Source organism: Podarcis pityusensis (assembly GCF_964106645.2).
Source record: "Podarcis pityusensis genome assembly, chromosome: 18".
NCBI classification, from domain to species: domain Eukaryota; kingdom Metazoa; phylum Chordata; class Lepidosauria; order Squamata; family Lacertidae; genus Podarcis; species Podarcis pityusensis.
The window spans coordinates 11,174,124-11,199,141 of NC_138043.1; the positions used below are offsets into that span (position 1 = coordinate 11,174,124).

The window sequence follows — 25,018 nt, forward strand, 5'->3', positions numbered from 1 at the left end:
TTATCACAGCTGTGCAACATCAGGCCTGGGTTGAAATCCCCAGCAGGACTGGGGGAACCTCCCTGTCTGAAACCCTGGCAAGGCTCTGCCAGTCAGTGCAGAAAATACAGAGATTGAGAGACTGTTGATTCCTGCATTGCAGGGGGTTGGACTAGATGGCCCTGGGATCCCTTCCAACTCTATGATTCTGTGCACCAGCCAAGCTGGGTTTTCCCAAGGAAACAGATTGCTTCTCAGAGGATGGACCGAGGCATTGAATGCTAAAGAGCTAAGTAGAGCTTCCATGTTCAGGAGCAGTCTACCACCAAATGCCAGGCATGTAGTCCTGTCCTGGGAAGCTTCATGGCAGAGCCCCTGTTTCACATGCAGGTTCAATCCCTGAGGGCACCTCCAGGAAAGGAATGGGAGAGTCCCCTGCCTGGCTCAGCTTCCTGTTGAGATCAGATTTCCAGGTCCCCTGGCTTCACATTCAGAACTGAGGGTCAGAGGTCAGTCTTGCATTGCCATTGCTAGATGATCCACGGGGGTCCCGTCCAACACCACAATTCTAGGATGCTATGCAGTCGTGGCATTAACACATTTTGTACAGTATCTTGATGGACAGGAGACAAGCCACACTCTCAAATTTCTGTTGTGGACTGCCTCTTTCTGTATGATGCGTTGGGGTGGACTTTGGCTAAGGAGTTGGGCAGCTTCTAAGCTTTAAAAAGTTCTTGCACACTTTTGTTCTGGGTCCCCTCACCTCCTTACAAAGTGGGGGGGGGGGGGAGAGAGTGCCGCTACAACAGGAACCGATCCTCCTTGCTTTCCTCAACTCATTCCTGTCTCTGCTCATTCTTCTCAGAATTATAACGGACTTTAGGGTGCACTGCCATCCCTTGATGGGGAGTTGGGTTGTAAAAGCCAACTCCATTTTCTTCTTATAAGAGATTACTTTCTTTTTTAAAAAGGCTCTAGTCCTCCTGCCTGCAGCAACAGGCTCAAAAACATGTGGACAAATCTTATTGTGTTTTAATTATTTGTTCTTACTGTGTTCTTCGTCCACCAGCGAAGAACTGAGCCCAATCTCCTCGGAGACCGAAAGCAGTCTACTCACAGCTGGCATTGAATCTCCAGGGATTGGGGCCAAGAGAGACACGTTGCCTGATTCTTTTCAATGCCAAGGCTCCTTCTGCACACTGGGTAGATTAATAATAATAATAATTTTAAAAAAAAACTTTATTATATGCACCCATCTGACTGGGTTGCCACTCTGGGCAGCTTCCAACAAATTAAACACATTAAGCACAGTAAAACATCAAACACTGAAACCTTCCCCATACAGGGCTGCCATCAGATATCTTCTAAAAGTCATATAGTTGTTTATCTCCTTGAAATCTGATAAGAGGGTGTTCCACAGGGTGGGTGCCACCACCAAGAAGGCCCTCTGCCTGGTTCCCTCTAACTCACTTCTTGCAGTGAGGGAACTGCCAGAAGGCCCTCAGTGCTGGATCTTAGTGTCCAGGCTGGACGATGGGGGTGAAGACGCTCCTTCAGGTTTCAAGGCCGAGGCTGTTTAGGGCTTTAAAGGTCAGCACCAGCTGAGAAACGTACTGGGAGTCAGTGAAGATCCTTTAAGACTGGAGTTGTATGGTCCCAGTCACCAGTTTAGCTGCCACATTCTGGCTTAGTTGTAGTTTCTGAGTCACCTTTAAAGGTAGCCCCACAGAGAGCTCATTGCAGCAGTCCAGCTGGGAGATAACCAGAGCACGGACGACCCTAGCAAGACAGTGTGCAGACAGGGAGGGTCTCAGATGGAGCTGGTAGGCAGCGGTGAGTCCAAAATGAATCCCAGGCTGCACACCTGGTCCTTTAGGTCGCCCCGCCTGCCTGCCCCCTGTCCCCCAGAAACAGCACTCGTTGGGATTCAGCCTCGATCCATTGACTGCCATCCCACCCAATATGCTCTAGACTGGAGGGAGCAAATTTTCCAGGTTCTGTACCTTCACTGCATCCTGACCCCACCGCCATATGGCCCTTCGGAAACCTCCAGCCCCCTTCCCCAATATCCCTCTGTGCGAACTTTCATCTTGACCTTGCCAGCAACCTAGCCAGACGCCGAAAGAGGGCTTTGGTGTGTCTCTGTGAGAGTCCACGGCTGAGTTTTATTTCTGGGCCGCTGAGACACCTTTTTTGTTTCTCCCTGTTTTTCAGTATGGTTTTTGTGGGGGTGGGGGGGTGTTCGCCCCTGCCTCCCCCCATCTTTTATCCCCGCAGCAACAAAAGGCGGTGGGGCAGTGGGGGGATGGGACGGACGGCGAGGTGTGTGGTTTTTTTTTAAGCAAATTGACGGTGAAATTAGTGTCAGGGCTGTCTCTGTGCACTAAACAAACGCCCCTCCAAATGGAGGACGCAGGTTGTGTATATATTAGCGTTGGGGGGGTTGACCCTGGCGGGGCCCTTCGCCCGAGCGTGGGAAAATTGGACGAGCCCCTTTCACAGCTGTTCAGGCCTCCAATAGGCGAGGGGGCTGCACCCCTCCTCCTCAGGCTGGCCTCCATTCAGTCTTTCAAGCGAGACACTCTTTTGACGACTCTTTCTCTCCTTCCCAGCAAACACAGGCCATTGTTTCCGCCACTAGGGAAGGCTGCAAGGGGGTCTGCCGTAAAGGGGAGGTGTGGGTGTCGTCCCCCCCCCCAGAAAACCTCCAGACGTCGCTCTGGGGGGTGGAGGGAAATGAGGGTTCAGGCAGGAGAATCGTAGAATCATAGAGTTGGCCTGTACTGAGGGGGGTGGACTAGATGACCCCTGGTCATCTTCCTTCCGACTCTGCAATTCTAAGCGGCTGAACCAAAATTTCATAATAAACAAAGCATGGATGGGCAAATCCTACATTTCAACCTCAGTTTGCAATTTATGAAGTTCTTGTGAAAGTTCATCAGTGTTTCAGTACGGATTTTCATAGGAACGTCAAATTGTGGAGTTGGGAGGGATCCCTGAGGGTCATCTAGACCAACCCCCTGCAATGTAGGAATCTTTTGCCAATGTGGAGCTTGAACCCACGACCCTGAGATTAAGAGAAGAGGGGGTGCAGGAGGGTTCATGAGAGAGAAAAGGAGAGGGCCACACCGTTTGGTGGAACTGCCTCCAGTGCACGGCTTTCCCCGTGAAAGATCCCAGGAACTGTAGTTCCAAGGGTGCCGGGAATTGTAGTTTTGGGCAGATATTGCTACACAAGCAGTGAGGGAATCCAGGAGGGTTCTGGGAGAGGGGGAATATCTGTGCCCAGGTGAGGGACAGGGAGACCGACACCCCTCCAGGTGTTCTTCGTTCTCTCTCGGCCTAGCCTACCTCACAGGGTTGTTGCGAGGATAAAAAGGGGCAGGAGAACTCTGTGGACACTGCTTTGTGCTCCTTCGAGCAGAGAAGTCTGCAAACTGTGGTCCGTTGCCTTCGGATGCTTTTACGTTCAGAGAAATGGTAAGGCGACATCCTGAAAATTTAGATAACTGCATTGTGTGGAAGAAGTGGATAGAGGAAAGTTTTCCCCCATCTCTCATAATGCCGCAACCTCTGGGCATCCCATGAAGCTGAAAGTTGGAAGATTCAGGACAGATAAAATAATGTTCATGCAGCACAGAGTTGACCTATGGAACTCCCTCCCACAGGAACTTTGATATAGTCCTGCAAGACAAGCCTTCAAGCTTATTCCATCAGCCAGCTTCAGAACTCTTTTTCAGTCCTGGTGGATTTCAGTCTTGCAATAGCCTTGCTGGCAATTGCTGTGCACAACCTCTTAACAGCGAACCTCCCCATTCAGGTGCAGTCTACTGGAAAGCAAGCAGCAGAGGAGTGGAGACTAGTTCCCAGGTGACTCTCCACACAGCTCAGCTGGTTAGAGCATGGTGTTGATATCGCCAAGGTGGCATGTTTAATCCCCGTAAGGGACAGCTGTATTGCAGGGGGTAGGACTAGATGACCCTCAGGGTCCCTTCCAACTCTATGATTCTATGAAGCGGCATATACCTCCTTGTGTTTGGTGTGTGTGTGTGTGTTTTCCAGGTGTGCTGTCAGACAAGAAGGAGGCGAGCCCAACACACAGGGTCATGCAGAGATGCGACAGCATCACCTCTGCACCCGGAGTAACTTGAATGTCCCAGTTTAGCTCAGCAGAGGCATTTAATCCCTGTAAGGAAGCTGCCTGTTGGTGGGAAGAGACGGAGCAGAGACTCAAACAGGGGTGCAACCAGCAAACTCCTCCGGGGGCAAGCAAGTCAACTCCCTCTCTGTGGTGGCTGCAGAAGAAGATTCCAGTTTGCATCTCGCACCAATCTGGGAGGGGGAGACAGAATTGGGATTCAAGATGATCTTAGAAGATTGGCGAACTGGGCCCAAGCTAGCAAAAGGAATTTTAGTAGGAGCAAATGTCAGGTTCTGCACTTAGGCAGGAAGAACCAGATGCACAAATATGGGATGGGGGACACCTGGCTTGCTAGCAGCGCATGTGAAAAGGACCGAGGGGTCTTGGTGGACCACAAGCTGAACATGAGTCCACAGGGTGATGCAGCAGCAACAAAGGCGAATGCTACTCTAGGCTGCATCAACAGAAGTCAAGTGTCCTGGTCAAGGGAAGTAAAAGCACTGCTCTGTTCTGCCTTGGGCAGACCACTGAGTGCCACAGTTTAGGAAGGATGCTGACAAGCTGGAAGGTGTACATACCCTCCAGCATTTCTCTGATGAAAATAGGAATGTCCTAAGGAAAAGCTGGACATTCCAGGTCAAATCATAAACCAGGACAGATTCTGTAAATCTGGGACTGTCCTTGGAAAATAGGGGCACTGGGAGGGTCTGTGATATATCATCTTGTAATAGTTTTGTTTTAAGCCATAACATGCTGCGAAGATAACTCTTATAAATATTTATAGTTTGCTATGTCGCTTGCAAGAGAGACAATGTGGAGTAGTGGTTAGAGTGTCTTACTAAACCTGAGAGACCAGGGTTGGAATCCTCCACTTGGCCATGAAGCTCACTGGGTGACCTTGTGGCCAGTTACTGCCACGCTGGCTCTCGCCTTCTCCTCCTGGTCCAGTCATTCTGTTTCCAATTTTTTATTTTTATTATTTAAAAAAATAATGCTTCCCCCACTCTTCTCCCATTCCACCCGCCCCCAAAATTGCAACCAATGTACATCAGCCACAACATAATTTTGCATCAGCACCCTGCTCCCAGATTCAGATGCAGTGGTTGGTAAACCCGTCATCCTGTAGCAAGAAGAGAAAAAGCTGGTACAAAAACTGAAGTTGATCTGTGTTTAAAAGAGAGGAAACTTAACAAAACATACTGGTTATTTCAATACAGCCTAACCGGGAGTGCCAACTCCTTTCTTGTGTGAGGCTCCTCTGCCTTTAACAGCAGTGCAAAAACGGAAAAATCAACAGTACACCTTATCATGGAGCTGCAGTAACAGGCGCTGCACATGTTGAATTTCTATGTGCAGCTATTAAATGTGCAAAAGTCTCTTGGGAAGATGCTGGAGGAAACAGGAAACAGGAAACCAAGCCTGATGAGGAACAGTTGAAGGAGCTGGGGATGTTTAGCCTGGGAAAGAGGAGACTGAGAGGAGATAGGAGAGCCATCTTCAAATATCTCAAGGGCTGTCACATGGAAGAAGGAGCAAGCTTGTTTTCTTCTGCTCTGGAGAGTAGGATTCGAACCCATGACTTCAAGTTACCAAAAAGGAGATTCTGACTAAACATCAGGAAGAACTTTCTGATAGTAAGAGGTGTTTGAGAGTGGAGCAGTCTCCCTCAGGAGCTTGTGACTCTCCTTCCCTGGAGGTTTCTAAGCAGAGGTTGGATGGCCATCTGCCATGGATGCTTCAGCTGAGATTCCTGCATTGCAGGGGGTTGGACTAGATGACCCCTGGGAATCTCTTCCAACTCGACAACTCTATGATTCTATGAGTCTTGCTTATAGGAAAGGTGGTTGCAATCCTAGTGGTCTTATGAAATCCCCAAATCCATAAATCCTAGTGGGGTTACTTTCAGAGAAAGTAATGCTTCTGAAGACCTGTTGTCGGGAAACACAGGTGGGGGCAGCTACTGTGCTCAGATCCAGTTTTAGGGGTTCCCACTGGGGCACAGTGAGGGCATCATGTTGAACATGTGGGCAGGATGGCGACTAAGATGAAAACGGGTCTGGAAACGGAGTCCTCTGGGGAAAGCTTGAGGGAGGTGTGTGTTGTTGCAAGCGTAGTCTGCGTGATGCCCAAGTCCCTTCTCATTACTGGTGTCCTGGATCCAGCAAGGGTTAAATGCGTGGAGGATAATAGACAGGGCATTTAACTCTGAGGGCCTCCTGGCGGTTCCCTCCCTGAGAGAAGTGAGGTTACAGGGAACCAGGCAGAGGGCCTTCTCGGTGGTGGCACCTGACCTGTAGATGTCAGATGTCAAAGAGATAAACAACTACCTGACATTTAGAAGGCAGCCCTGTTCAGGGAAGTTTTTAAGGTGTGACATTTTAATGTATTTTTAATCTTTGTTGGAATCTGCCCAGAGTGGCTGGGAAACCCAGCCAGATGGGCGGGGTACAAATAATAAATTAAAATTATTATTATTATTATTATTATTATTATTATTATTATTATTATCAGAGGCTGGGTGGCCACCTACCAGGGATTCTTCTCCTGAGATTCCTGCATTGCAGAGGGCTGGACTAGATGACACTTGGGGTCCCCTCCCAATGCTACAATTCTGTGACTCTGTGACTAGATGGGTCCCCGTCCGTCTGGTCCAGCCGGCTCTGCTGATGTCCTTCCATTTGGTTTCCAGCCAAATGGACTCCCCCGCTGGTTTTACAGACTCCCGTCATTTAAACAGACTCTCTTTATTGGCCCTGGAACTGTCTTGCAAAAGGCAGCCTTTCTGCCAACACTGCAGGGCAGCTGATCATGCCGTAAACTATTTGACCTCCATCAAAGAAGGGATCCTGTTCTCCCATTGGCCCAACGCAGCAAGAAAGGGCTCTTCCACCCTTCCTTTTTCGCTGCCTTTTTAGGGACAGGTCTGTGTCCAAGCAATATTTCCCTTTTAAAAATTTAACTTTTATTTATAAATTTTCCAATAGTTTTTTTTTTAAAAAAATCTATAAACCTTTTCTAATCCTCCTTGAAGGCTCTCTCATCTTGTTCTCTAGTTTTACTGGTTAAACTTGCTAGTTCAACGTACTCCATCATTTTCAACTGCCACGCCTCTGTCGTGGGTTCTGCATCTTCCCATCATTTTGGGGCATATAATATTCTCGCAATGTTTCCTTTTTCTTCTGCCTCTTTCCCAGGAAAACCCACAATTTAGCCCTGAATTGCAGCAAGCGGCAAGGGCTTTTCTGCACACTGACATTGGCTCTGATTCAATACTGGCATGCAAGCTTTCCCAGAGAAAGGTTGGGGAGCCCAGATATTTACCTAGGAAGCAGGTGGCAAAGCCAAGGGTGAATCCCCCAAAAACTGGAATTCTGAGGCATTTGCCACCCCCATCAGCAGAGGGAGAACATGGCCTGCGTGGCTAGTAGCCATCTGTGGCCTCCTCCCAAAATCCGGCTGATCCTCTTTTAAAGCCATCCGGGTTGGTGGCCACTACATCTTGTGGCAAGGAGTCCCACAGTTCAGCTCTGCGCTGTGTGGGAAAGTCCTTTCTTTCATCTGTCATGAATCCTTAAGCAATCAGCTTCTTTGGATATAAAAACAAATTTAAAAGTTGTGTCTTTGTTTCTCAGTTTGATCCTTTTACATGGTTTTGTACACATTGTGGTATTTTCTGTGACTTGATTTTTATTGATCATAGTTTAGTAGTTATTTATTGTAATTGTTAAGAGTGAATTTCTGTTTAATTTTTTATTTTCTGATGTTTTGAGAGTTAATTTTAGTGTGTGCTATTATATTTTAATAGATTATTTAATATTATGTTATTTGATATAAGTGGTTCCATTTTAAAGTTGTCTTATTACAACTTTCAGTGTAATAAGAGCCAGTGTGGTGTAGTGGTTAAGAGCGGTGGACTCGTAATCTGGGGAACTGGGTTCACTTCCCCGCTCCTCCACCTGCAGCTGCTGGGTGACCTTGGGCCAGTCACACTTCTCTGAAGTCTCTCAGCCCCACTCACCTCACAGAGTGTTTGTTGTGGGGAAGGAAGGGAAAGGAGAATGTGAGCCGCTTTGAAACTCCTTCGGGTAGTGATAAAGAGGGATATCAAATCCAAACTCTTCTTCTTCTTCTTTCAGAATTGGATCAGATTATTATAAGGCGCAGGGACGCGGGTGGTGCTGTGGGTTAAACCACAGAGCCTAGGACTTGCCGATCAGAAGGTCAGCGGTTCAAATCCCCGCAATCCCCTGAATCTCCCGTTGCTCTGTCCCAGCTCCTGCCAACCTAGCAGTTCAAAAGCACGTCAAAGTGCAAGTAGATAAATAGGTAACCCTCTGGCGGGAAGGTAAACGGCGTTTCCATGCGCTGCTCTGGTTCGCCAGAAGCGGCTTAGTCATGCTGGCCACATGACCTGGAAGCTGTACGCCGGCTCCCTCGGCCAGTAAAGCGAGATGAGCGCTGCAACCCCAGAGTCGGCCACGACTGGACCTGATGGTCAGGGGTCATTATAAGGCGCGTGTACTTTGTTGCTGTAAACCGCCTTGCATATAGTAATATAGAAAGGCAGTATAGGTAAAAGTGAAATGAAAATGAAATGAAAATATCAGTGGGTTCAAATGTTGCTGTGAGAGAGGGAGAAGAATTTACCCATCTGCTTTCTCCAGAAATCTTGCATTGACTCCATGTTGCCCAGTTGCCCCGCAAGCCAATGAAGAATGGCTGCTCATGGAATAGGCAGCCCCTCCATCTAATCTCCCCGCAAACAGATGAGGAAAGGGGCATCTTCCTGATGGCTGAGATGTATGCAGCAATGGCTCACTAACACAATTTGTGCACCCAGTGCAGGTTTGTGGTTCTCATCTTCCAAGTCCCCATAGCTTTGCCTCCCGCTTCTCTCTCCCCCAGCCCCTGAAGCCTGGTCCTCTTAGGACTGCTGTTTCTGCAGCTCCAGCTTCAATATCTGAAGGCTCCTCTTGCCTTCCTCAAATTCCCTCTTTCTCACTTGGCATCCCTGGTCCCTGAAGCCCCTTCCTCCGTTCTGACCGCTCAGCCTCCCCTCGCTAGCAGGCCTCCCCTCACTGCCCAATTTTCTGCTCTGAGTTCTACACTTTTTTTTTTTTAATGATATTTATTAAGGTTTCAAAAACAATAGATTACATAGATAAAAAGAAAAAAAAGAAAAGAAAAAATAAAAAAGAGAAAAAATACAAAATACAAAATACAGAAAAAAGATAAAAAACACTTAAAAACAAATCAATCTTTCCATACCTTACATTTCATTTCCTTGCTTCCTTGACCTCCTCTCACCTCCCTTTTTTGTATTCCAGTTCAATTGGTTAATTCAGCAATTCCTTTCCCTCTTTGTTTTTGTCTTAATCTTTTAACTTAATAAATTATAGCTTTAGATTCTCACCTATTAACAATCCATTTTTACATACACCTTTATAACATTGCTGCTAAAACCACTTAACTTCATTCTGACATCATTCTAGCATTCATTAATTTTACAGTATTTCAGTAAATAGTCTTTAAATTTCTTCCAATCTTCTTCCACCGACTCTTCTCCCTGGTCTCGGATTCTGCCAGTCATTTCCGCCAATTCCATATAGTCCTGAGTTCTACACTTTTGCTTATTCACTGTAAGATGCACTGGGAAGCCTGAGCTGGACTTTCCAAAGGAAAGGGATTACTTCTTGAGTCCATTTTTTAAATTAAACTTTGAAATCTTTACATATATATACTCCAGATTCCAAATTTATTCCACATTTCTCTTTAAACTTCCTGCCTTTCCCATCCCATTTACACATTGCATTCTAATAAACATTTCACCTAAGACACAGAATTATAGAATCGTAGAGTCAGAAGGGACCCCGAGGGTCATCTAGTCCAACCCCCTGCAATGCAGGAACCTCAGCTAAAACATCCATGACATCTTCTATTTCCTATATTATCAATCTTCTGCTGCTGCTCATATTTCAAAACCTGCTCACAATTTCATCTGATTATGATTTTTTTCATGTTATGAGATCTGGGGCAACCCCGATGGGCAGGTACAATTATTCATGTTGTTGTTGTTATTTCATTTATATCCCACCCACCTGACTGGGTTGCCCCAGCCACTCTGGGTGACCATGTTCCCTCATTATGTTTACATTTCCAGGATTTGTTTGATACCATCAATAGGGATTGCTTCTCAGAGGATGAGTGGAGGCATCCATTGCTGAGAGTTAAGTAGAGCTTCCGTGTTCAGGTGCAGTCTAACACCAAATGCCAGGCATGTGGTCCTGTCCTGGGAAAGAGAGCCGCAGCTTCATGGCAGAGCTCTTGTTTCACATGCAGGTCCAATCCCTGAGAGCATCTCCAGCAAAGGACTGGGAGAGTCCCCTGCTTGAAGCCTTGGGCAGCTGCTGCCAGTCAGCGCAGGCAGCCCTGAGCTCAGTGGAGCACAGCCAGTCCTGAGCTTCCAATTGGCATCAGCCTTCCAGCACACCTGGTTTCGCATTCAGGGCTGAGGGCCAGCTAGGTGGACTAATGGTCTAACTCTGAATTAGGGAGGTCGGTATGATTTTGGCATGAAACTCCGGTGAAATTATTTGGGGGTCCCTGGAGAGGCTTCCAAGCAGAAATGATGGCTCTGTAGGGGGAGGATTCCCCCTCTATTCTGCCTTGCTCAGACCACGTATGGAATCCTGCATCCAGTTCTGGGCACCACAATTTAAGAAGGATGTTGACAAGCTGGAAGGTGTGCAGAGGAGGAGACCAAGGTGATCAGGAGTCTGGAAACCAGGCCTTATGAAGAACAGTTGAAGGAGCTGGAGAAGAGGAGACTAAGAGGAGATATGAGAGCCATCTTCAAATATCTCAAGAGCTGTCACATGGAAGAGGGAGCAAGCTGGTTTTCTCCTGCTCTGGAGGGCAGGACTCGAACCCATGGCTTCAAGTTGCAAGAAAGGAGATTCTGACTAAACATCAGAAAGAACTCCCTTTGGAGGTGATGGACTCTCCTTCCTTGGAGGTTTTGAAGCAGAGGTTGGATGGCCCCCTGTCAGAGATGATTTGGATGAGATTCCTGTGTTGCAGGGGGTTGGACTGGATGACCTTGGGTGTCCCCTTCCACCTCTACCGTTCTATGATTCTTTAATCTCAGAAGAGGGTGGACTCTCCTTCATTGGAGGTTTTCAGGTTTATTTAGCTCAGGTCCCTGCATTCCTGATTAATATTCTACAGCCTTTTAAGTGTGTCTGTGGGAAGGAGGGTATTGTTTTGTATGTGTGTGCTTGTTTGTTTGTTTTTTACTTATTTTCATGTTTTTGTTTTATTTATTTTTCATGTTTTTATCCTGTATTTTATTCTGTGGACTGCCCTGAGATCTTAGGATGAAAGGAGGTTTATAAATGTAATAAACAAACAAGCAGATTTACAGAGAGCTGGATTAGATGATTCTTGGGGTCTCTTTCAACTCTACAGTTCTATGTTTGGCTAATAATAATAATAATAATAATAACCCCAGTCCCCAAGCGTGCTCGAAGTTGTTTGGGCTGAGTGATGCCAGTTTCCAAAAAGGACAATTGTACTGAGAGCTGAGATCTCTCTTCTTCTCTCTGTCCGCCTTGAATATTTATAGCTATTTGGGGCTAAATCCAGAGCGCTCTCTCTCTCTCTCTCTCTCTCTCTCTCTCTCTCTCTCTCTCTCTCTCTCTGTTATGGATGGAAAAGAGGAATGGGCTTTTCTCTCCCCCCCCCCCCAACTGCTCCCTCGCCTAACAAATCCATGCACAAAGTTCCTTTTTTCTCCAGGACAAAAACGTCTCCGCCGTGGAAAGCATTAATGTACCCATTATCCCTCCCCAAGGGCGCAAAGGATTTGAGCGTGCGGGAGAGGGAGCGTGTGTGGGAAAGCCGGCGGACAATGTGGGGAGATGGCCAGGGCCGTGGCGGGTGGAGGAGGCGGCTATTGTGTCTGGCTGGGAAAGGGGCAAGACCCACATGGAGGCCCCCAGAGAATGAGATCATTGTGTCTCCGCATGGAAATCCCCTCCTGCGCCCGCGGAGACTGCGCGTCTGGCACCGTCTTCCCTGGTCCAGCGTCCTGATCTCACCGCGGCTGATCAGATGTCTGGATCGAGCGCAAGTGCAACGGATTCAGAAGCAGGGCGGCTTCTGGCCGCGGAGGCAGAGCAGATCCCACCAGATGTCCAAGAGAGACAACTACCAGACTTTTAGAAGACACCTGAAGGCAGCCCTCTTTAGGGAAGCTTTTAATGTTTGATGTATTATTGCATTTTAATATTTTGTTGGAAGCCGCCCAGAGTGGCTGGGGAAGCCCAGCCAGATGGGCGGGGTATAAATAAATAAATTATTATTATTGTTATTATTATTATTATTATTATTATGGCTCGTGGACATCAAGAGCCACAGAATTCTTGTTTAAATAATAATAATAATAATTATTATTATTATTATTATTATTTTTATTTATACCCCGCCCTCCCCAGCCAAGGCCGGGCTCAGAGCGGCTTACAAGCAATAATAAAAACAAGATGAATGATTACAACTTAAAAACAAAAATAAAATACAACATTAAAATAATGGAACATTAAAATATTAAAATGTAGCCTCATCGCAGGAGGAGAAGGAAAAGAAAAAAGAAAGAGAGGGAGGGAGGGAATCAAATTGGCTCCAAGCCAAAGGCCAGGTGGAACAACTCTGTCTTACAGGCCCTGCGGAAAGAAATCAGATCCTGCAGGGCCCTGGTCTCATGAGGCAGAGCGTTCCACCAGATAAGCCCGTCCAGAGGTTCAGAAAGTTGGTGTGAGTTCTAATCTGTCTTTAGTCTGTCCTTATTCGAACGTTTCTAAAGTTTTAGGTGGTTGCTAGTTTTTCTTTTATTGCTTTATCTTTTTCCGTAAACAGTTCTGAGGGGGATTTTTACAATTGTAAAATTTATATACTGCTTGGTGGTGGTGGTGGTTTAAAAAAACAACAAACACCTCAAAACTGTTTACAAAAAAATATTACAGCGGGCAAGATTCAAGATACAGGCAGTGGAAGGAAAATGACAAAATAATTGTAACGGGATTTTGTTTTTTTGTAATAGATAAAGATATAATGCAGTAGAAAAGGTTTGTGGAAGTGAGAGTGGGAAGTCAGCTTGTGAAATAATGTAATTGATTTGAAGGTTATTGTGAAAACATTTGAAAAAAATTAATAAAAAATTAGACGACAAAAAAACTGCTCACAAAAAAGAAGGCTTTTTGATTGCAGTTAAGTTATGTAGGCTGAGGAGGACATTAAAGCAGGATCCAGTTGCCGCTGCAGCCGCATGTTGCAGCATGTGCAGCACTTCAGGTCATAGCTCAGTCGGCTAGCGGCATCCTCCTCCACTTGCACTGCCCTCCTGCCCACTTTTCTGTCCGTGTTCCCCAGCAGTGAACCCTTCTGAGTTTCCTTCTCTCTCCAGAGGGTTGGAGATGGAGAGGAGATAGGAGAGCCATCTTCCAATATCTTAAGGGCTGTCACATGGAAGAGGGAGCAAGCTTGTTTTCTCCTGCTCTGGAGGGTAGGACTCGAACCCATGGCTTCCAGTTACAAGAAAGGAGATTCCGACTACACACCAGGAAGAACTGTCCCGCAGTGGAGCAGTCTCCCTTGGAAGGTCGTGGCCTCGCCTTCCTTGGAGGTTTTTAAGCAGAGGTCTAAACAGGCCATCTGTCCAGGCGCTTTAGCTGAGATTCCTGCATTGCAGGGGGTTGGTCTAGATGACCCTTGGGGTCCCTTCCAACTCCACAATGCTATGATTCTACAAAACAGGAACCTCAGAAAAGCCAGCTGAATCAGGCCAGTGGCCTGTTTAGTCCATCAACCTGTTCTCACCAGCCAGATGCCTCAGGGGGAAACTGCAGTTTCTGGCCACTGGTATTCAGAAGCGCCGGCTGCCTCCATGCCAGCCAATAGCTTTCTCCTCTGTGTCCGATACTCTTTTAAATCCATCCAGGTTGGGACCTTCAAAGCCTCCTGCATGTGCTGCCTGAATAAGTCCTTTTCCAAGAAGTCCTTCTCGTGGGCACAGGATGCCTGTGGCCACACATCGTTTGATGAACTTCTGCCGCTGCACCCCCCTTTCTCACCTTTTCTCTAAACCAAAAGTTCCCAAACACTGCAACCTTTCCTCACAGGCAAGTCGCTCCATCCCCTCAATAGTCCTGCTTGCCCTTTTGTTCCCCACCTTTAAAAAAAAAAACAGTTTTCATTGAAGATTGTCTTGTGTTACAAAATAAACAAGGAAATGTACATATAGCATCTCCACTTTTGATTCATAGTATCCTGGAATTGTGGAGTTGGCAGGGACCCTGAGGGTCATCCAGTCCAACCCCCTGCAATGCAGGAATAGGCAGCTGTCCCGTCACACGGGGATCGAACTGGCAACCTTGGTGTTGTCAGCACCAGTCTCTAGCCAACTGAGCTCTCCAGAGTCTTTTTCACAGTTTTTTAATGTTCAGAATAATCATAATCATAATAGTAATAATAATAATAAATTTTATTCATACCCCACCCTCCCTGGCTAGAGCCGGGCTCAGGATGGCTAACACCAGTAAAATTACAGTAAAAACATAATGGGGGGGAACCAATTTAAAATACAGGTTAAAATATCATTTAAAATGCAGCCTCATTTTAAAAGTAGCTCATAGATCAAAACCATAAGGGGAGGGAAACATAAGGCTCAGACTGAGTCCAAACTAAAGGCCAGGCGGAACAGCTCTGTCTTGCAGGCCCTGCGGAAAGATGTCAAGTCCCGCAGGGCCCTAGTCTCTTGTGACAGAGCGTTCCACCAAGTCAGGGCCAGTACTGAAAAGGCCCTGGCCCTAGTTGAGACCTAGTTGAGACATTAATGTAATGGACATCGTACAGTTGGGGGGAAAGAAAGGGGGGAAGGGAGTATTGTTCTTTCATTCTACTGCATAGAGTTACGGTGGGGATTTGTGTCTGCATCACATGGGTTGGCTCTTTATTTCTATATTTATTTGTCTTCATTGGCCTTGCGAGGGATTGGAAGCTCCACAGTTTGGTGGGTTGTGTTCAGTTAGTTGCCGTGTGGCTTGTTGGCCTGTGGGTGGGAGGGTCGGGTTAGCCATATTGAGTTGTGTGCTGTTTTGCCCTGTTGTGGCGTATATATGAAAAAGGAGAGCCACACCGGGGCAAAGGCTTCCTCCTTTGCTTGTCCTTGTGCCAGTTTAAGTTTGTTGGCTAACTTCTCTAGCAGGGCAGTTTCCCGTACATTTTGGTACCACTGGTTCACTCCTGATAGGTCCTTCCAGTGTCCAGTTGCCATGCTTCTAGAATCATAGAATCCTAGAGTTGGAAGAGACCACAAGGGCCATCGAGTCCAACCCCCTGCCAAGCAGGAAACACCATCAGAGCACTCCTGACATATGGCTGTCAAGCCTCTGCTTAAAGACCTCCAAAGAAGGAGACTCCACCACACTCCTTGGCAGCAAATTCCACTGTCAAACAGCTCTTACTGTCAGGAAGTTCTTCCTAATGTTTAGGTGGAATCTTCTTTCTTGTAGTTTGGATCCATTGCTCCGTGTCCGCTTCTCTGGAGCAGCAGAAAACAACCTTTCTCCCTCCTCTATGTGACATCCTTTTCTATATACAGCTGCTGAGAGTAAGTGAGTTATGAGTTCCTTGTCATGTAATTGTTGTTGTTGTTGTTGTTGATACCCCACCCATCTGGCTGGGTTTCCCGAGCCACTCTGGGCGGCTCCCAAAGAACACGAAAAAAAAAGAATAAAATTTCAAACATTAAGAACTTCCCTAAATCGTGTGTGCGCATTGTTGTCCTGGAAGATATTTAATAGGGTTCATCCCTATTTTCACTGGAGAAAGATTGGAGGGCATTCTAGTTCAGGGCATGCTTCTATTACCTGCTTTGCTATTTTGGAGATTTTCTGCAGTAACAACAAGGCTTTTGCAGCCTTGGGATGGCCGTCCTTGTTTGCTTTTACTTCTTCTGCTTCTAAATTTTCAGGCCAGGAGGTAGCGCTTGCCAAAGCCCAGACACGCACTGAGCATGTCTGCATGTGGGGGGGGGGGGTGGAGCAGAGGAGCTGGCGTAGAGTCCATAAATATTATATTGTAACTTCTCTGCATTTTAAGAACTTGTCTCGGTTAATGGCCGGGTTAGACAAAGACTGCATTGAACTGTCAACTCGCGGCTAGACACCCCAGCTGTTGTGAATGGGCACGCGGACTGTGGGGCGGGGGGAGATGGGGCACGATAAAAAGGACCCCAGCGTTCAAGGTCAGAGGTAACGCCACCCTCCCCTCCCCTCCCCACCGCCAGGCATGAATTATTCAAACTGTCCTCTCCAGGGCTGTAAAATGAATAAAGTTAACTTAATAGTTGTGTGCGTGCTTTGGGGGGAAAGGGATGCAAGTTGACCCGTATCAGAAAAAGAAAAAATGCTGGATTGCCATTAGCAGCAATATTCGTTTATTTTAGTAATGTAAACTGCCTTTTCCAACCGGTGTGCAAGAAGAACATGAGAGCATAAGGATCAGGCCTAGGACTCATCCTGTTCCCATAGTGGCTATGAACCCAGGGCTCCAGATAGACTGCCTCTGGACCTGGGGGTTCCATAGGAACCTAAGAAGAGCCTTGTTACTGGATCATGCCCAGGACCCGTCAAATCCAGCATCCTGGTCTCACAGCGGCCCACCAGATGCCCCAAAGGGAGACCCAACAGGATTTGAACGCAAGAGCAGCCCTTTCCTCCTCCATGAATTTATCCAATCCTCTCTTAAAGCCATCCAAGTTGGTGCCATCCCTGCAGGGAGTTCCACAATTCAATAATGTGCTGCGTGATGTGATGTGTTGATTCTTCCAATGTACAACTTCAAATACAGCCGGCCCCCATGGTTCCCTGATTTTGGGGGGTCCCTGCCCCCTCAGTTCCATAAGCTCATCCCCAGTGCCCTATAAAAAGCAAAATTCAGAACAGCTGCTTGCATGAACCACTAAGGAAGTTAATCACTCAATAAATTTTGAAGAGAACAATTCATTGCACATTTGCTCAGAATCCAGTTGAAACTGTTTTAATTGGCTGGCTCAGGTGGTAGAGCATGACACTCTTGATCTCAGGGTTGTGGGTTCGAACTCCATGTTGGGCCAAAGATTCCTGCATTGCAGGGGGTTGGGCTAGATGACCCTTGGGGTCCCTCCAACTCTATGATTAATTCACCCAGACTTGATCCAGAGAGCCCAGCTTCTCAAAGTCTGAAAATCATTTGCACTTCTGGTGCCCCCTCCCATTGCCCCATTGCCTCTTCACGTCTCCCTTAGAGATCCAGAGACACTCGCCATCCCTCTCTGACACACATCTCTTAGAAAAGCATAAACAAAACACAGGAAACTGTCTTATAATTTCTTGGTGCAATGTGGAGCCGTTCATTAAGGTACCCTTCCAATCATCCGGGTGAGTCTCTGAGTGAGTGTGCAGCAACTCCTGCAGGAAATCTAAAACCTGGAGCCGTTGCTCCATCCACTTTTGTCCTGGCCCCGCCCACCTGCAGCCCTTGGAAGACAACCCAGAAGGAGAAGCAGTCTGGGGAAAGGGTTAGAATCATAGAATTGTAGAGTTGGGAAGAACCTGGGAGCCATCTAGGTGCAATGTACACATATCTTTAAAAAACACTGTGAAAATGCTTTTAAAGAAAATAGATATTGGAAAATATATTGAAATTGCCATAGCTCACTGTTACCATCTAGTGTCACATTTGTATATTTCACTTAAAAATTATTTGCAACTGCATAGCTGAGTCCCTAGACTAGCCCCCTGCAATGCAGGAATGTCAGCTAAAGCATCCATGAGAGATGGTCGTCCAACCTCTGCTTAGAAAACTTTCAAGGAAGCAGAGGCCACCACCTGTTCCACTGTCGAACAGCTCTTAATATCAGAAAGTTCTTCCTGGTGTTTAGTCGGAATCTCCTTTCTTTTAACTAGAAGCCATGGGTTCGAGTCCTACCCTCCAGAGCAGGAGAAAACAAGCCTCCTCCCTCTTCCATGGGACAGCCACCCCCCTGAATAAATACTTTTTACATACCCTCCATTCCAACATTTATCTGTTGAAAATAGGCCGTAGGTTTGCCCTTCGCCCAGAATTTCCTGGACATAGCCGGGATTCGGCCGTCAGAAACAGTGTCCAGGCAGAAATTTCTGAAGTGTCCAGGAGAATCCGGATATATGTCAACCCGTGTCGGAAGTGTAGATTTTGGCAAATGTCCTTAAAAATAACTCTTTTTGAAAAATGGCAACCCTAAAATAGGGAGGTCCTTTTCCATAACAACAACAACAACAATGTTATTATTTATACCCTCCCCATCTGACTGGGTTACCCCAGGCACTCTGTGTGGCTTCCAGCATATATAAAAACATAATAAAGCATTTTTTAAAACTTCCCTGTCCAGGGCTGCCCTCAGATGTCTTCTAAAGGTTGTCTAGTTTCTTATCTCCTTGGCTCGGGGGTCGCATAACTCCAGACCCTCCAACATTTCTCTGACGAAAATAGGGACGTCCTAAGGAAAAGTGGGACATTCTGGGATCAAATCAGAAACTGGAATGGCTTCTGTAAATCCTGGACTGTCCCTGGAAAATGGGGGGACTTGGAGGGCCTGTTTTAACAGGGTAGGGGGCACAGAGAATGTGCTTATGGAGCCAAGGGGGCAGTGGGCCGAAAAAGTTTGGGAGCCTCTAATTGAGCGCCAGCCCTTGCTGTCTGTCTCCTGCAGGATATCCCCCCTTGGCTACGGTTATTGCGTCTGTCTGCCCCACTCCCCCAGGCGACGAAGAGCCCCTTGGGGGCAGCGGCCTGTCGAGACGGCAGACATCTCTCTTCCTCCTTGGCATAAATGGGCTGTGTGTCGGGGGAGATGCGCAGGCCCCACACGCCCTGAATCCTTGCCGCCCGGGTCCTGTGTCCTTGGGATGCACGTCGAAGGGGGGGAGGCGGGAGAGAGCTAATTGACATCAGCGCCTGGGAGCAGATGGGGTGTCCACCTGCTGGAGAAATGCAAATGATGTCTGGAGCAAGGCGGTCGCCTTCGGGACGGGGTCAAGCGAGGGAGGGGGAGGAGCAAGGAGGAAGATCCACTGGCAAACAGAAGGAAAGCCGGATCAGGCCATGTCTCAGGGAGAAGAGAGCCTGTGTCTGTGAGTCTGCCAGGAGCAGAGAGGAGGGAATTCTCTGCATATAGTTCTGTTTCTTTTGAAGCAGGGGGTTGGACTAGATGGCCATCAGGGTCCCTTCCAACTCTGATGCACCTTGAATGTAAACAAGTAGTGATGTAATAGAAAAAGGTAAAGGTAAAGGGACCCCTGACCATTAGGTCCAGTCGTGGCCGACTCTGGGGTTGCGGCGCTCATCTCGCTTTACTGGCCAAGGGAGCCGGCGTACAGCTTCCGGGTCATGTGGCCAGCATGACTAAGCCGCTTCTGGCAAACCAGAGCAGCACACGGAAACGCCGTTTACCTTCCCGCCGGAGCGGTACCTATTTATCTACTTGCACTTTGATGTGCTTTTGAACTGCTAGGTGGGCAGGAGCAGGGACCGAGCAATGGGAGCTCACCTTGTTGCGGGGATTCGAACCGCCAACCTTCTGATCAGCAAGTCCTAGGCTCTGTGGTTTAACCCACAGTGCCACCTGCGTCTGAAAGCGGCAAAAGTTGGGTGTCACCGCCTCTCTCTGCAAGACTCCAGGGGGTTCCAGGCATTCATCCAGAGTCTGTGGTCCTTTGGGGAACTGAGACACGGCAGAGACCGTCATAGCTTTAAAAAAGAAGGTTTATTCCCCTATTTACACCTTCAGTCTGCCTGGAGCGAGCCCCGATCTGACAGCATGGTCATTTCAAGAGGGGCTTGTGCAGCCCTGGACTCCAAGGCGTCTCTCCCAGCCAGCCTGCAGCCAGCCTGCCCAAGATGGATCCCATCCTTCTCTCCCTTTCTTCTTCCCAGCACACCTTGCTTGAAACCCCTCTCTTTTCCTGTCACTTCACACCCAGTTACCCTGCAGCCTTCCAGACCCCAAGTCTCTGTCCACATCTCAGGGCAAGGAGGGAGGACAGTTATCCTCAATGGCCCTCTATTGTTCTTAAGTAGCCCTAGCTTGGCCAGGTCCTTTTGCGTGGGCTAGTCCAGGAATTCCTCTGCAGCTTGTATTTCTCCCTCCACATCCCAAATAATCAAGATCTGGACTCCCTCCGTGTAGACTGAAGGAGCAAATAGGCAAATAAACCATATTTTGTAAAGCTACAACAGTCTCTGCCGTGTCTCAATTCTGCAAAGGGACACAGACCCTGGGTGAGTGTCTGGAACCCCCTGGGCTCTGTAGAGAGAGGGGCAGGCACCCAACTTTTGTAGCAATATTCGGGTTACAATATTGTACACAGGTAAATAATAAAACACGACAGGACTAACAGAAAATGGGTCACTAAGGGTGTAAAAGACTATGTTTTTATTATGTTTCTATATGTGCTTGAAGCCGCCCAGAGTGGTTGGGGAACATTATTATTAAGCATATTATTTTACAGTACATAATAATAAGATAACAGTAAACCAGGATAAGGAGTTCTTCAATAAATTGACGTATAAAACAGAGTAATCAGCTTGAGCTAATGAGCAGCATCTTCTTATCTATTGCAATATATGTTGCACTTATTGCTCATTCTTGTCTTGCTCCATTTGTGCTTTTAATAAAACCGCCCCATGCAGTACAAAAAGTGCCTTGCTGCTTCTCTCCCTTTGCCACCTCCCAATTTTTGTGACAGCTTTTTCATTATGGCTGTTTGCCAGATGATATTATACCAGTGATCAATATTAATTGCAAGGTTTTCTGAGTTCTGGCTACTACCGTTCTATCCGCTGTTAATAAACGTGTTGTTAATTTATTACTTCTGAAGTGTATAAATTTAGTAAATGCTGGGGGTATATAATTCAATGTAGGGCATGTGGATAATGTCTTTCTCTTGTTTTGTCACTAGGTGGCGCTGTTCTGAGTCGGTTGTTTCCTGCTGGTGCTTAAGAGAGACAATAGTTCTCGTTCCTGGGTTGCCGCGTGTCCTCTGAGCCTTCCCTGCTAATAGGTGAGGGGGCTTGGAATCCACAATCGCATTTAGAGCACAATGATACCACTTTGGACAGTCGTGTCTTCCCCACCATCTCCCCCCCCAAAAAAAAAAATATGATAGGAGATGTAGAATCAAAGATTCATAGAGCTGTTGAGTTGGAAGGGATCCAAAAGGATATCCAGTCCAACCCCTGGAGTTTGTTAAGGATGCTGAGTGTTGCTAAGGGACCCTTATGTTCCCAGAGCTACAATTTCCAGAACAGTTTAACAATCTATGCCTCTTCATGGGACCTCTGGGAACTGTAGCTTATGGGGCAGGAAATCAACCTTAACTACAGTTCCCAGAATTCTTCCTTGTTGCTCCAGACTAGAAGTGAGGGTTGGAGACCCCCGAGATTTTTCTGCCACTGGCACCCAAATGTCCCCGTCTCTCCCTCCGTCCTCTCCCTCCCCTCCCGCGCTCACCCCAACCCCTTGCGTGAGCCTTTTGGCGAAGGCAAACCCCCCACCCACCCACCCAAATATTCTGCCAGCCAAGCAGTTTCTGTGCACTCAAGAAACGCTCCTTTTAGCCTTATTGACCTCCCGGGCACCTGCGACGGGCGAAAAGCACATTTCTTAAGTGACAATTTCCCATCACTAAATTAAGAGGGAGAGTCGTTTTCCGTCACCCGCCCAAAGGTTCTGAGCTAGGCATAAAATGTGTCATTAGCAAACGTGGGCAGGGGGGGCAACACTCTCAATTGGGGGTCAGGTGGGGAGATGAGATCTGCGCTTTTGCACCTGAAACTGCGGGTCGATGCTATTTGCTCAGAAACTCTTGCACTGGCGCAAGGTGGGGGGAATGATATTTTAAAGCTGGCCTTCAAGTACTTCCTGACCCCCTCCCCAGAAAAAAACCCTAATCGCCCCCCCGAATTAAAATTGAAGACATATCAGTGTCGCTGAATGTCTCTGATGATGCCAAGATATATTGTCAAAAGAACCGTCCTGATTTTGGCAGTTCGAGTAGTGATTGCAACTTGGCGGAAAACAGCCCCAAATCTTACATTGGTTGCTTGAGAATACCACTCACTCTGAAATAATGGCCTACCACCTCTTTTCAGGAAAAAAATACTCAGCCCCACCCCCACCCCCGAAATCTATCTCCTCCAAGCGAACAAACAGGGACAAATTTGCATTCTTGTATGCATCTATATTTCTACAACACAGTAAAGAAAGATGTTGTAAACAAGACACCTTGAAGTCGTTGCTGCAGCATCATTAACAACATTTATTTTTTTTAATCATTGTTATTAAAGATGTTCTTGGTTTACAAAAGCACGTGTCTTGTCCCTTTTTTCAGGCTGAAAAGTCTTTTCTACAGATCAGTTACACTTGTTATGAGACATTAGTGGAGAGTACAGTATAAGGCTGGGGAAGAAGAGGGGGGAGAGGAGGAGTGGTGGTGAAACTTAACATATTTTGTGGGTTTTTATGTCAGCCTCAATTGGTTAGATTCTCTTTCTATTCACTTGGTAGTGAGAGGGTCATTGGTCATGCAGGAACATTTTTTCCTAATCTTTTCCTCTTCTCTATGCCTCCACTGCCCCCTTATTTTTATTCAACACCCCCAATTGCACCCAAGGCTCATACCGCCCCCCCCCCCCGGATCGTTCCAGCACTCCCCAGGGGGCAGTATCACCCACTTTGGGGGAAACTGTCCCAGGGGGTGATCCTGCTCACTTTGGGACCCACTGGATGAGATGATCTCCCCAACGTCTCCTCCAAGCCTTCACCACGATTTAGAGGGTCGTGGGAAACAGCAGCCTCAGGAAGCCCCTTTAACAGGAAGATGCAAAGCCGGGAATTGTCTAGTTCTTCATTTGGGGTGTGGGGATGGGGTGTCCCGTGGAAAACTCAGGACAGTGGCATGCTATGGAAGGGGAGCCTTGCCAATCTGAGGCTAGCAAAAGACACGAGGAAGTCCACCACTTTGTCACTAACCCCTCTCTCTTCCTCAAACACAGGTGGCGAGAGCAAAATAGCCAGCAACTCTCGACTGCAAAGCTCTCTCCAAGATTTGGCTGGATGGTGTGTCCTTTCCAGACTTGTGTTTCACACGGGAATTGGCTCTCAAATTTTAGCTGGAGATGGGAGTAAGGAATCGAAGAGGTCTTCGCCATCCCCATCCCCATCGGAAGCGGACATCCCAGCTTGCATTGCGGCAGGCGTGGGGTGACTTTTCCTGCCCAAGGGAAGCATCCCCTTGGAGGGAATTTGGGGGGACCACATGTTAACGATTGGCAGGACCAGGGCCAAGATTGGGCGAAGCAATGGGTGCAGATCTCACCTGAGTTCCGGCTGAAAAAATGCCCTGCAAAACACATAATAAAAATAATCATAGAGAGTTGGAAGGGACCCTGATGGTTATCTAGTCCAACCCCCTGCAAGGCAGGAATATGCAACCTGCGTATTATTCACACAATGCATTAACCAGCTGAGCGATCCTGAATCAAAACATAGTAAAAGTAAAAATAAAGCATAATAAAAACAATTAACAATACATACTAATAAACAATAGAATCTTCAACAAAAGCTCCTAAACATACAAAATCCAAAAGTCCAAATTGACATATAACATTTAACAACAACCTACTGGTTGGGTTGGACAAAAGAAAGGCCTGCTATTTCCCCAACCTTTCCTGTAACATCGTCTCCCAGAACCAGATGGGGACTGAAAAGGGAAGAGCAGAAACAGCTTCCATGCAGGCACAGTCTCCAGCTGTCGGAGGAAGGTACATAAGCTGGCGGAAGGGGTGGTCCCCAGTTGCTGCAACTGCTCCATAGAGTGTGGACTTGGCTGCTGAGACTGGTGTGCGAAGGGATCTGGAGTTGTGGAAGAGACTGCCTTATCTTTGACAATAAAAAGTGAACTCTTTGCCGTGCGCATTCCTTTGCCTTGACAGGCCTTGGCCTCGTTTCAACCCTCTTGCATTCGGAATGCACATTAAATAGCACACGCCATCGTCCTTTGCATCCCACACCAAATTCAAGGACATTTTGATAGCAGCAGAGAACACTGGAAATTTGGAGGGGAGTGGTCTGGAAACCGAGCCTGGAAAAGAGGAGACTGAGAGGAGACAGGAGAGCCCTCTTCAAATATCTAAGGAGCTGTCCCATGGAAGAGAGAACAAGCTTGTTTTCTCCTGCTCTGGAGGGCAGGACTCATAGAATCATAGAATCCTAGAGTTGGAAGAGACCACAAGGGCCATCGAGTCCAACCCCCTGCCAAGCAGGAAACACCATCAGAGCACTCCTGACATATGGTTGTCAAGCCTCTGCTTAAAGACCTCCAAAGAAGGAGACTCCACCACACTCCTTGGCAGCAAATTCCACTGTCAAACAGCTCTTACTGTCAGGAAGTTCTTCCTAATGTTTAGGTGGAATCTTCTTTCTTGTAGTTTGGATCCATTGCTCCGTGTCCGCTTCTCTGGAGCAGCAGAAAACAACCTTTCTCCCTCCTCTATGTGACATCCTTTTATATATTTGAACATGGCTATCATATCACCCCTTAACCTCCTCTTCTCCAGGCTAAACATGCCCAGCTCCCTTAGCCGTTCCTCATAAGGCATCGTTTCCAGGCCTTTGACCATTTTGGTTGCCCTCCTCTGGACACGTTCCAGTTTGTCAGCGTCCTCCTTGAACTGTGGTGCCCAGAACTGGACACAGTACTCCAGGTGAGGTCTGACCAGAGCAGAATACAGTGGCACTATTACTTCCCTTGATCTAGATGC

General features: G+C 47.3%; 1 long non-coding RNA gene across 8 annotated transcripts in view; it reads left to right on the forward strand.

Annotated features, from left to right (window-relative positions):
* The window catches only part of LOC308467545, a 53,750-nt gene extending 29,848 nt beyond the window's left edge, over positions 1 to 23,902 (forward strand). For 7 of the 8 annotated variants that reach the window (XR_013981192.1, XR_013981193.1, XR_013981194.1 and 4 more), the window contains 2 exons: positions 21,157 to 21,258; positions 23,252 to 23,902. This is a non-coding gene — a long non-coding RNA (uncharacterized lncRNA). Of the gene's footprint in view, positions 1 to 10,198; positions 11,112 to 21,156; positions 21,259 to 23,251 lie in introns of those variants that run through there. The other variant, XR_013981199.1, reaches the window with a different exon arrangement.
* The last annotated feature ends 1,116 nt before the right edge of the window (positions 23,903 to 25,018 follow it).